Genomic DNA, 8,541 nt, shown 5'->3' with positions numbered 1-8,541 from the left:
GGGGAGCGGCCCCTGCGGGCGGTTGGCCGGGGGCAGAAGCGAGCTGTGCTTGTGGTCAGGGCGTTTGCTTGGGGGCACGAAGGAGCACTTGGAAATGCTCGGCTGGAGGAGGCTTTAGGCCAGTGAAGCGCTCTCTCTTAAGTGGGTCAAGAGCGTTGTAAGTGGGTCCTGTTTGTAGCCTTCTGTACACTTGTTGCTTGTCAGGACAGGAAACTCTGCTGCTGCTCCCAAAATCTCTTTAGAGAGACAATAAAAATAACATATTCGCTTGCACGATATGGGACTCTTGCCTTGCCTGCAGAGCACTCTGTGTGTTTATGTGTATGCATCTGTAAACACTGGAGTTATCAACAGGAGATAATGTAAATATTTGACACTAGTGTCACTACAATTTGGGTATTCCTAAGTGACAGTTAAATAAACTTTTTAAGTGTTGGGTTTTTTTTCCTGAGAGAATCAGTTATTCTTGTTTGCTTAAGATGAGCCACAAAGACACTGAAACATATTGTAATCAACTAGAAGACAAAGAAGATATGACAGCTGTTCTTCATACTGAGCTTTTCAAGCAGTACTGGGTGGGTTTTTTGTGTCTGTCGTAGCCTTACAAGTCAGTTAATTTAGTGGTTTTAGTAGATGTGCGTGTTGGCATTTGTTTAAGAAAACCATTAATATTACAACTTTTTTGGCAAACAGGCTCTGTCACTGTGTATGTAAACTACTGCACCTGTCACATAGCAGAAAAGCTTTTAGATATTGCTCCTTATTTAAAGACACTTTTTGTTCTTACTGCAGCATTAGAGTTCTTCAGGCAGTTGAATGGTCTTGTGTATCGTAATTGTGTTGTGTATTTTTAAAATGGACCGAAATGGCCCTCTGGGCAAACCCTTCTGGGCCTAATCTGTTTTTCAGGAGCTGAAGTCTTAATGTGTAATTTAAACTCTTTGTTTTCACTCCCTTGCTATGGTCAGTCTCACAGAGTATTAAATTCCTGGTTCAGTCCCAGCTGTGTTCTTCACAGATCTGTTCTGTAAGTCATTGAAGAGCTGTGTACTGCACAGTCCTCTCTGTATTGTTGTAAAAATTCTCAGCTTTCAGAGGCCTTTTCGCAGTATTGTGGTAGCAAGGTGTTTGCTTTCTACAGAACCTTAATGAGACTACTGCAAATTTGGTGGTAGCTGCTCTGACAGAGGAAAATATGTTTATGATCAACAGAATTAGATGTTGTCATGGAATTATGGGTGCAGCACAGTCATAATACACAGCCTGTTTTCCTTGTTATCTTTAGGTATGAGCTAATATTGTTTATACAAGAAAGGAAATTATTGTGGTTTGGGTTTATTTTGCCTTTTCCTGTAGGGGTACTAGCCAGTTCCAGTTATGAAGATTTTATACTGTGGCTCCTACATTATAGGGATAACTCGTTATGTGGAAACTTCATCTGTACTGTGATGCTTAATTCTATATGAAGACTGTGAGTGTGTTAGGCAACTTGAAAGAAGTTCATTGTTGTGTTGGAAGTGTGAGATTAGTGATAAAATATGGAAATGACTCCCTTGTCTGAGCTGACAACTAAATATGGTTAAATAAGCCTGTGGATAAGGTGGTTGGCAGCTTCATGGTGAAAACCATGGAGAATGGTTGTTAATGTGGAAAATTGAATCATAATTATGATGGAGGAGTTAAAAGCTACATCCCAACTCAGTCCAGGTTTTCAAAAGGATGCTTTCTCAGTATAAATCAGATACAAAAAAATAATCTAGAGTGAAGGACAAGAGTGTATATTTTGGCTTACTACTTAAGCAAAACCTTTCATGGTGAAAATTCTTTCAACAGATTCTTATCTGTTATATGTATGCTCTCAGACATAAATATAAAATGTGATGAGTATTGGAGCTTAAATTGCATCAGGACTTCAAGACAGCCAGACACAAGGAAAGGGCTCTCCCTTACCACCACCACCCCCCGCCCCATTCTGCACCAGTAGAGTTGTATCAGTGTTATTGAACTGGTGGCATTACTACTAGTTTGCTCAAATTACTAGTGAATGGTGGTTCTAGCAATGTGGTTGAGATTCAGACTTGAAGCCTGACTCCTAGATACAGGATAAAAAGGATGGAGTTTGAAAAGCCTCTGCTTGCTTTAGGCAAGAGTTCCTGTTGATTTGTCATAAAAGAAAGTTAATGGGAATTGGCAGGGCATGTAATGCCAGTGATTTCAATGCCTGGATCTCTGCTTATGATCTTATGTCCTCAGTTGCATGTTCAAGGACCTGTGCCAAGCATTCATATACAAAAGATACTCAATATTAGGTGCTAAAAATTTTGCAAGTTTTAAGGGCTTCTGGTTGTAGAACTGCATTGTCCAAGACTTTGCAAAGAGACAAGGCTCACTTTTTGCCAGTGGAGATGCTGTCTGTACATGAGTAAAATCTTGATAAGGAAACTTCAGGAGGTTGTTGGATTATTATGCCATCAGAAATTCAAACGCTTAAATAGAAGTAGGTCTGAAATGGAAATAGCAGTTTTGAGTATTTATGATTTGAAAGTGTCTGTGTCTGAGTCATTCAGTGAATTTTCTGGCAGACGGTGTTGGTAGATTTGAAAAGACATTACACGAGATAATGGTAGTGATTATGAAAAAGTATTTGGGACAGTGTTTAAGGGGAAGACTATTACTTTAAACTGTATTGTTCCCTGAAAAACTTGTTTTAAATGCCTTATCCTTTGTACAAGACATTGTTTTTCAGCTGGTTTTACTTAATGTGACCAGCTCCTCCTGCTTTTTAAAGCAATATGTTTGTCAATACAAGTTAAATAAAGAAAATTAAGAATGTAGAGACAAACAAGGTATTAGGTCTGCTTCCTCAGAAAACTGACTTCTGAAAACGTTTTTAACTTTCACTTGTTTATTTAAATATGCTTCTACTACCAGAACATTTTACCTTTGAAGTAGGATGTATCAGTATATAAACTGAAGAAGCAGCAGGTGAGTTGTTTCCCCATAGATCCTGTTGCAGTGCTTTGAAAATAATGACCTCCTGTGTGGCAGAGTGAGAAGTTCAGGCCTTTATCATCAGGTAACTGTAAAACTGAGCTGGAGTTTAACTTGCCCAGTGATTACATACATTTTCTGGAAAGTTTGTCTCAGTGGTTGACATTGAGTTCTAGGCTAGGAAGAAAATTACTGTCTAGGTTTGGGGTTTTTTTATTTGTAGCTTAATTGTCTGAGCAAATGAAATATGTTGTAGGGATGATGGGTACAAAATAAAAATAGATGGCAGTTGTATTTGTTGTTGCATGTAGCCATGATTACTGTTGTATTCTAGAATTACAGATCCCTGCTGCTGAGTGGAGGAGAGTGTCTCTCTTTCTGGCCATGCAGTATTTTTTGGCCTTCTGTGAACTGTGTGTGTGACAGTGAATGTTTGAAGGTGCCTTCAAATGTATAGGTAGACATAAGGTTCCCAGGACATGGAATTGTCAGTGTAGAAAAATTTGCAGCATGGTTCAGATGGATTTCAGTAGCTGTGAAAATGGAATGGAGTCTGCTGGGATGTGCCAGCTGCTGTAGCTCTCTGTGAACAGGACTAATTAAGCCCTTGTGAGAACAGAAAATAGGCACTATTTACAGGAAGAAAGTGTTGGAACAGGCAGAGCTATAATCATTGGCTCTAAGGTACCTTTAGACAGCAGTAAGCGAGAGTAGACAGTTTACTTGCAGAATGGGTGGAAAGTCAAGTCTGAATACTTGAAATGGGTATTGCGGTTTTCTGCCAGCAGATCTAAGCACATAGCAAACTTCTGTTGAGACCTTCCTTATTTTTCCCTGTCCTATTCTCTTCTTTCTGGCAGTATTTTATCTCAGAATAGTTAGCTTTCATGTTTCTTCATCTAATGCTGAAAACTAAACTTGTGCTAGATAGAGATGTCATATAATGTTGTCTGCATTTGAATAGGTCGTGTAAAAGTCTAGCTGTCTTTGCCAGCTGTCCTTGTCAACGTGAATTGTTGTTTTTCTGAATGTAGCTATGATTACTGCATATATTCAAAGGTAAGGTGTGGCTAGGCTGACTTACCACGAGTACACCAAAGCCATTTTTCACATCTGTTTATCCAGTTTTCCTCCTTCTCTCCTTAACCAAAGTAAATGCTCTTTTCCTGAACCTCTTTGGTTCCATCTGCTTAGAGGATTGCAGAGATTGCCATTCCTTGTTTGAAGTCGAGGTCAATTGTACTTCTCTGTTTAGGTCTAGAGGATGACAATTGATTTGCTACAGATTTTGTTAGATCACTGGATGTATTCAGCAGTTCTACAGCTTTTAGGTAAGGATCATTTTGTTGGTAGGAACCTTTAGTGGGCTTTTCTCTGTTTTAATGACAGCGTTCTGGTGAGATTCCTGTTTTTAGCTCCTTACTAACATGGATGTGTGTGCTGCTTGACGAGGATGATTTTGACAAAATGTTGTCATAAGTGTGTTTTAGTAAATTGGATGTTCATGGATATTTGAATAAACAGGCTGTTTGTCTGGAGGGAACATGCCACGGACCTTCATGCTGTATGAAACCTTTTCTTCACGTAATTCTGCAGACTTTGTTAAAGGCTCTTATTTGTGCTCTTTTGATTTCTTGTACAAACTACTTGATGGGTCATACTAGCTTTTAGGTACTGTTACCATGATAAAAACATCAAGTCCACAACATACATTGTTTCTGAGCTATTTGTAAAATGCAGAACTTCTGATGAAAATGGAGTATTTGAATTGAGGCAGTAAAAGCTGCACTCTGAGAGTAGATACCAACTCTGGTTTCTTAGATTTAATCTGAATGGTAAAATTCCTTTAGCTAGTGGTAAAATTCCTTTAGCTAATCTTTAACTCCTGCTTGTACTAGAAATACTTAAATCTGTCTCCCAGTCTGCAGTAGGAGCCGTTTTAAAAAGCCATGCAGTACCAAGATAAGTATATCTGAGACTGGCTATACTCTCAGTCCTGAGAATATTGGCAAGTTTTTACCTGCAGGAAAAGGGATTTTAGCATTTGTAACAAGGACTTGAGATGAAGAACCACTGAACATGCATTTCAGCTTTTCTTGGCTGCCAGTTTAGGTATGCTTTTCTTATGAAGGTTACTGCACTGCGTTTCCTAGTGCACTGCTCCTGAGATTTAGTGGTTGCCATTCTGTGGTGTAATCTGAAGGATGTTATTTTTCTGTTTTCCTTCCTAATGCTTTAACTTATGTCCTGATCTCCATGACTGGTGGAATTTGTGGGCATGTATTACTTAGACAAATGCTATTGCTGTGGAGGTAAGTTAGTGGTGGTGGAATCTGGTACTTTCTGACATTATAGGATGATACAACCCATTTACTTGTGAAGAAGAGTGTTCAAATTGCATTTGTTTAAGCATTTATTTGCGTGTCTGTCTTCTCTAGAACAGCAACCTTGTCAGGCTGATAATGCCAGTGTTCTGCTGTTCTCAGTCTTTTAGGCAAATAGTTTCTTGTTTTAGTAGAACATGACTGTAGAAATAAAAGGAAGACCCTATTCATAAATCTTACTAAAATATATATGTGACAAAGTGCCAACTATTGGCTTTCTGCCTACTGTACCTTCAGTGGGGAACAAAATGGATTATTTTCTGAGGTAGGTATCCTGAGAGTTGAGAAAAGCATAACAAAGTCAACAAAAGCTTTACTTAGTGGTTTTCTGACCTTTATATAGTCCAAGCTAAGGGGAGGATGTTGCAAAAAGGCTTGTGTCCTGATGATCTTAATGTCCATGGTTAAGTGCAACTGCTCTTTGGCTTCCTGCTCTGTGACTTTTTAATAATTTGGCAACCATATGAATTCTGCAGCATTACAAAAACAGTTCAATACTGGATGTATTATAAAAATCCTTTCCTTTTTGCGAGCTTCACTAATGCACTGAAGGAAATTGCTGGGTAGCTTAGACTTGATTTGTAAGATACTCTTAAGGGGCATTTTCAAATACATTTTTGGTTTAGAAGAAGAATACTAAATTTCTCTGAACACCTGGTAATTATGAATAACTTATTTCACTCTTATGAAGGGTATGATATTTTAATAGAATTTTTCATAGGTGTTCTGGCATTCTTACATCACCCAGGACTGCAGGAAAAGAAGATAAGTTTATAAAAAATTAAAACTTTCCGGGTTACAAAAAAGCAAATGTTTGTTTCAGTAGGAGGTGACTTGTTGCTAAAATAATTGTGAAGATGCATATTGGTTTTAGCTACTGTATCTGTAAAGATCTTCTAATTTGGCCTTGATCCTGTACTCTGGAGTTTAAAGGTAGGCTATTTCCTGTCTTCTGCCATGAAGACACTCAGAATTTCAAGTTAAGCTGGTCCTTGATAGAAAGTGAGAGAGGGTGACCAAGTTTCACAGCACTTGTATAAACATTTCTGTCCAAAACATGTATTGCGTGATGCTGTTGAAAATGCCAGTTATGTCAACTGATTTGGAAGGACTCCAATATATGGGTCAGCGTAGGGAAAGGAAAATGATACACAAGATTGTTGGAGACGATACCAAAAAATCTCAAATACTCAAATAAGGTCGGGGTTGATGTAACAATACAGCTCTGCATGACTGGGTAACCTAGGTCCACTTGGGGTTTTGAGCAGCAGAGTTTAAAATGCTATTGGAAAAGTGGTACAAGATGTTCTCAGGAGGACACTGGTTTTTCATTCTTCCATGTAAGCCCTTTCCAGCTGACTTTTTCTGTATCAGTTAACCGGTTCAAATGCCCCCTTGTTACACATCACAGTGAAGTCATTGTGAAAAACAAAGCATGATTGCAGAACCCATGACTGTTTTCCTCTGAAAACTCATGTCTTGGCTTTGTTTCAGTAGTTCATTGTTACGGAAGTGCCCGAGGGCTTATCTGCCTGCAAGACTCACATGAATGTTTTGTGCAGTCTAAGGTCATCCTTGAAAAGGTACAATTCCACATTCCTGTTCTTTTAGCAGTAAGAAAGATGTATCCAGTAGTTCTTGGAGTATGACCTGAAATCTCATTACCTTTTGAGAGGCTTTATCCTATGTAGTGATTAAAACATCCTTAAAACTTGGTGCTCCCTTCTTGGAGATTGTCTTCTGAGGTAACAGCGTATTTGAACACTTTCTCATTTCAAGCTGAAGGAACTCCTGAATTGGGTGGTAATCTAAGTAATGCCTTTGTAATAAATGAACTGTTTATAAGTATGTTATTTGTTACAACATTCAAAATCACAGGTAACAGTGGTGGTATTTGGGGTTGACCAAAGCATAGTTGCATAATTCCTATTGTAGAATGACGTTTAGTCACACTAATGATGGAGTAATTGAGAATTACTGGCACTTAAAATTAATTACTAGGCAGACATAAAAAGGAAAGGTGTAGAATGTATGCATTACTGCTGCTTGTATCGGAGACTGCTTCTTCAGGGAATGTGATGGGTAACACCCGTATCAGTATATTCTGCTGATGGTCATCCAGTCGCTAAGCAAACATGAAGGATGTGTGTGCTAAAACTGCCTCTCTTCGGTGATTGTCCAACTACCTTTATTCGTCTTTGAACTTTTGATGTGATTGTGCTGAAAATCTTGGATCATTTGGTAAGTTGTCTAGAGAATTGGTTATACTAGGAGGCAAGTGGTCTGTTAGTGAAAACCAATTCTGCTTTCTGTTGGAAATACTGAATAAGGAAGCTGTACAACTGGAAGGCTTTAAACTGTTGGCTATAAGACTTTGTATAGAAATATTACCAGCACTTATTGTACATAATGTAATAAGTCTAACATTTGAGCCAGCTTTTCTGTTTTGTGTACTACTTGCAGTATGGATGAAGCTTCCCTCCTCCGCTGGAGTGCAATGAAATGTCAGTTTGAAGCTGGCATGTGAGTGCTGTATGCTTTACAACTCCAGTGACACAAGATCCTAAGATAAACTCAGCCTTCATTTAGTGAAATTTTAAGGCTCTAACAACATGCCATGAAGTGAAGCAGAGAAAATGTAAATGGATTACAGGAAAAGTCTTTTGCATTCCTTGCTGTTTTCATGCTGTAACATTTATGTCGTAGAGAATCTCTCCCAAGCTCTGCTTTCAAAATCCCATGTGAACCAAAAGCAACATTGTATATGGCTTGATAAAAGTTGTTTCTGACCAACTTTGTGACCTGAGGCAGATTAACATGTGGATTAATGTATTTGACAGTAATAAATCAGTTTTAACAAGTACTGAGGTAGAGATTTGTTTGGCAGAGAGTTTGAATAAAATATATCTGTAGTTACATTTGACATTTTACAGAGAATGATGTAGCTGTGATGGTTAAATTTCCATCTTTCCTTGATTTTGTGCTGATGCCTCTTTATACAATTTAGCTATAACTCTGTGAAATTTAGATCAAATTTGTTATTTTGGTGAGCGACCCTACAAAAATCAAAGGATTCTAATTTAAATGGAACTCATGCATTTTGTCATCCACTGTAATAGCTGCTGTATAGTACACATACTCTTAAAGATTTTCTTCCCCCCCCCCC

The 8,541-nt window shown here is 38.3% G+C and overlaps 1 protein-coding gene across 1 annotated transcript in view; it reads left to right on the top strand.

Annotated features, from left to right (window-relative positions):
* Positions 1 to 133: 133 nt before the first annotated feature.
* Positions 134 to 8,541, top strand: part of ADIPOR2 (adiponectin receptor 2) — a 46,308-nt gene continuing 37,900 nt past the window's right edge. Inside the window, exon 1 of the mRNA XM_026868380.1 lies at positions 134 to 157. The gene's annotated coding sequence lies outside the window, so the exon portion shown is untranslated. The remainder of the gene's footprint in view (positions 158 to 8,541) is intronic.

This window comes from Athene cunicularia, assembly GCF_003259725.1.
Source record: "Athene cunicularia isolate RWA chromosome 1 unlocalized genomic scaffold, athCun1 chr1_part2, whole genome shotgun sequence".
Classification (NCBI taxonomy): domain Eukaryota; kingdom Metazoa; phylum Chordata; class Aves; order Strigiformes; family Strigidae; genus Athene; species Athene cunicularia.
This window is presented reverse-complemented; position numbering and strand designations above follow the sequence as displayed.